Source organism: Oncorhynchus nerka, unplaced genomic scaffold, assembly GCF_034236695.1.
Source record: "Oncorhynchus nerka isolate Pitt River unplaced genomic scaffold, Oner_Uvic_2.0 unplaced_scaffold_8642, whole genome shotgun sequence".
Lineage (NCBI taxonomy): Eukaryota > Metazoa > Chordata > Actinopteri > Salmoniformes > Salmonidae > Oncorhynchus > Oncorhynchus nerka.
In genome coordinates this window covers 1-4,509 of record NW_027032680.1, presented here as the reverse complement: position 1 = coordinate 4,509, position 4,509 = coordinate 1, and the positions used below count along the sequence as shown (strand labels likewise).

Below are 4,509 nucleotides of genomic sequence, written 5' to 3'. Positions count from 1 at the left end.
TTCACATTATTATTATTTGTATTATTATTATTTGTATTTTGGGGGGGGTACTTTTAAAGACTTAGGTGTTTCAGACCATTTCGGGCAGTTGGGCAGAGACTGCTTCACTGACATCAGAGGGAGAAAGTGGGAAAAAAATGATCTGTTTGCAAACAATGTTAAAAAAACATTTATAATTGAGTTATTAATAAAGCCTCATTCAAAAATGGTCTCTTTCTTGTTTTCTTGAGTAAGGCAGCTCCAAAATGCAGGTGTTTCAGCCTAGCTCATTGTCTTCTGTGGAGGTGGGTTAAGCCAGCAGAAAATAGAGCGTTTGTGCCGTGATTGGCTCAGTGTTCTGTCATTCATGGGGACAATACGTCACTACCAAGTCTAATCGTAGAACTTGAAAATTCAAGCCCCTTGGGTGCTGCCATAGAGTTACATTATAAGTGCCAATCCAAGAAGGCTCAAGGTCATTGTCCACAGATAAAATACCTTCAAATCATGTGATATCTACAGTCGCTTTGATTGGACTTATCATGTCAACATCATACTTTCAACATCTGAGCTTGCAGTCATCATCATTAATCAAGTCGACAGTCTACTGGCAAATCCTTTTTAATCTTTGTCATATGAAGAGAAATAATGAGAAATTATAGATAAAATGTATCGGTGCTCATCGGCCATTGGACATAAACATTACACAACAAATTGCAAATTCAACAATGAGTGGTTTGGAAGGAATCAGTGGCTAACGGCAAGCATCGCAAAGCAATCATTAGCCTGCTATTCAGTGGAGTGGCTCTGTGGTCTCAAGTCTAAGATTAAGGGGCTCTTTTCCTAGTTTAATATTGTAAAGATTCAACATTGGCCATGCTGTCGATGAAGCTTGATTTGTTCCGTGTTCAAAACAACTTAACTCGGTACTTCAAAATCTGACTGGAGTGAGTTCAATTCAACTGGGAACTCAGGGAAAAACAAGCTACGACTGGGAAAACGTTTTGAACTCATCCAACTTGGAATTGTAAATTGGGAACTCTTTCTTATCTATGACCTGAAGATCACTGACGTCATCATTTTGTCCCCTGAGTTCCCAGTTGTCTTGAAAGCACCACAAATCCAGAGAATGCCATAATTTGTTGAATTTATTTATATAGCCCTTCGTACATCAGCTGATATCTCAAAGTGCTGTACAGAAACCCAGCCTAAAACCCCAAACAGCAAACAATGCAGGTGTAAAAGCACGGTGGCTAGGAAAAACTCCCTAGAAAGGCCAAAACCTAGGAAGAAACCTAGAGAGGAACCAGGCTATGTGGGGTGGCCAGTCCTCTTCTGGCTGTGCCGGGTAGAGATTATAACAGAACATGGCCAAGATGTACAAATGTTCATAAATGACCAGCATGGTTGAATAATAATAAGGCAGAACAGTTGAAACTGGAGCAGCAGCACAGTCAGGTGGACTGGGGACAGCAAGGAGTCATCATGTCAGGTAGTCCTGGGACATGGTCCTAGGGCCCAGGCCAGTTGAAACTGGAGCAGCAGCATGGCCAGGTGGACTGGGGACAGCAAGGAGTCATCATGTCAGGTAGTCCTGGGGCACGGTCCTAGGGCTCAGGTCCTCCGAGAGAGAGAAAGAAAGAGAGAATTAGAGAGAGCATATGTGGGGTGGCCAGTCCTCTTCTGGCTGTGCCGGGTGGAGATTATAACAGAACATGGCCAAGATGTTCAAATGTTCATAAATGACCAGCATGGTCGAATAATAGTAAGGCAGAACAGTTGAAACTGGAGCAGCAGCATGGCCAGGTGGACTGGGGACAGCAAGGAGTCATCATGTCAGGTAGTCCTGGGAAATGGTCCTAGGGCCCAGGCCAGTTGAAACTGGAGCAGCAGCATGGCCAGGTGGACTGGGGACAGCAAGGAGTCATCATGTCAGGTAGTCCTGGGGCATGGTCCTAGGGCTCAGGTCCTCCGAGAGAGAGAAAGAAAGAGAGAAGGAGAGAATTAGAGAACGCACACTTAGATTCACACAGGACACCGAATAGGACAGAAGTACTCCAGATATAACAAACTGACCCTAGCCCCCCGACACATAAACTACTGCAGCATAAATACTGGAGGCTGAGACAGGAGGGGTCAGGAGACACTGTGGCCCCATCCCTTTTCATGTTCAATTATCTCATTTCTGTAGATCAGGTAGATAATCCTTGACAAAACATTCACTCACGTTAGACACAAAGTACACATTTTAAATTGCACAACATAAGTGCACTTAATCTATAGTAGATTTCCTAAATTCACATAAATGCATAAATGACTCAACAACCATTTAGTACAAGATCACAGTATGTTTCAGGCAGCACTATGTACTATTTTATGAATAACCTTGTCTTCACTGTATTATTTCACTCACAAAAACCAAATGTATTTCCCATTCACACCATATTAAGAATTATATGGGGTCATATAGTGGCAAGTCAAATTCAAGGACTTCTTCAGGCACTAATATTAATTTACTTGAAGCCCCGTATGAAAACCCTAAATTATAGATAAATATAGAAACAACTAAATGTGTCTGAATATTAGTACAATATTAATACACATATATCAAGTACAAGTATGGAGCGAAAACAAGTAGGCACTTGGTCCTCCATGGAATGGGTTTGATACGTGAACCGATTCATCCGTATTAATCGACGCCATTCCATACAGTTGGCCTCTCTCTCCAAATAGTGAAGGATAACTTCAGTTAGCTTCCCTCTATTTTGACACTTCATCACACAGCCTCATGTCGCCATTTCACCACGAGCAAACTCCTAGAAAGACGACCGAAAACGTTGAAGCCGCCATTTGACTTGCCTCGTCCGAATCATCCAGGTCTCGCGAGCTTACTTTAACGAAACAGTGTATGTAAACTCGCGAGAACAGGATGGTTCGGACGAGGCTATTTACCAGCTCATAAACATTTTACACAAAACCAAGAACATGTAAAAACGAACTTAAATAAATGGAATCTTTATGAAATGACTTTGACGAAAATATGTACATACACTCAGACAAACCCAAAGTCTATCTATGTGACTTGTAAAATCGTTTTTAATCACGTTCTTCACTCACTCGTTTAGACTCCAAAATAACACATACAATTAAAACCATTAACAGACGTGAAACGGATTTGTTACCTAGCATGTTATATATTCTTTCGACATTAGAAAGTTTAAACATGCTATTACATACCTACAATGATACATGTGTTAGAGTTGCGTCAATTCGAATCTGGTATCAGGATAAATATGACAATGAGTCACCGATTGTATACTATGTATTTTTTATTAGCTAAGCAATGAGTGGTAAATGCAATTTTCGTATATATGGGCTCTCTGTCCCACCTCGCAGGGCAAAACAGAGAACTGACTAGATGTATGTAAACAGTATTCTTTATACTGTGATAGACAGTTCAAACCCGTCTGTTGGCCTATCACAGTAGCGACTGGGCGTGGTTTAAACTTGCTCAGCCTATTGCAGGCGCTCAGGCGGGTCCCCGCCTCTTTGCGCTTCTGTTGATAGATGTAAGTGTTGCTGTGAAGAACATCCATGCGCTCATACCGTTATCTCGCACCTGGCTCCTGTTATCTAGCAAAAGACCGCTTGTTCTCGCAACACCCCGCTCTGAATGTGCCCCCCTCCCAACTCATTGAACAGTTCCTGCTACAATTCAAACATGAGAAAGGCCCATGGCCTTGAAACTGTTAACAATGTTTCAAGTCAGCTATGTTGCATAACACATACATACATCCACACAAGCCAACAGCAGATAATATTCAATGATATATATGGTAATGGCTATAGTGTAAAACACAGAAACCTCATACATTTGAAACGGACACAACCACTATCCACACAACAGCACAGTTCTGTCGTTTCGACCCGGAACTTCCTGTTCCCCACTTGGACAGTGCAGCAGCGTCATCTTCTTCTCTGGTATACTGACATTTACACAAATATAACGTGTCTGCCGCCACCTAATGTACGGTGAGTAAACTGTAGAAAAATATACACGTCCAATGTTGAAAAGGGGAGGGGGAACAACGACCTCAAAACAAAATACAAATATAGATAAATAAACTTCCCACTCGTTCAGTCACAGTCCTATTCAAATCACATCCATACACAGTCTCATGGGCCTCGTAGGGAGGAACATCTTCAGTCAATATTCTCTGCAATCAGTGGTGTAAAGTACTTAAGTACAAATATTTAAGTGGGGTATCTGTACTTTACTTTTGATATTTTTAATAAACTTCACTTTACTCCACTACATTCCTAAAGAAAATAATGTACTTTCAACTCCATACATTTTCCCTGACACCCAAAAGTACTCGTTACATTTTGAATGATTAGCAGGACAGGAAAACATTTAAATTCGCACATCCCTACTGCATCTGATTTGGCGGACTCACCAAACACAAATACTTTATTTTTAAATTATGGATGTGGTCTTAAATTCAATCTGGAGTGCCAGAGTGCGCTTGT

The 4,509-nt window shown here is 41.3% G+C and overlaps 1 long non-coding RNA gene across 1 annotated transcript; it reads right to left on the bottom strand.

The window, feature by feature from the left end:
• Positions 1–584: 584 nt before the first annotated feature.
• On the bottom strand, positions 585–4,144 carry LOC135565984 (uncharacterized). Its single transcript, XR_010461903.1, has 2 exons — positions 3,217–4,144; positions 585–2,795 (listed from the first exon to the last, which is right to left on the bottom strand). It is a non-coding gene; the product is annotated as an uncharacterized LOC135565984 (long non-coding RNA).
• Positions 4,145–4,509: the final 365 nt, after the last annotated feature.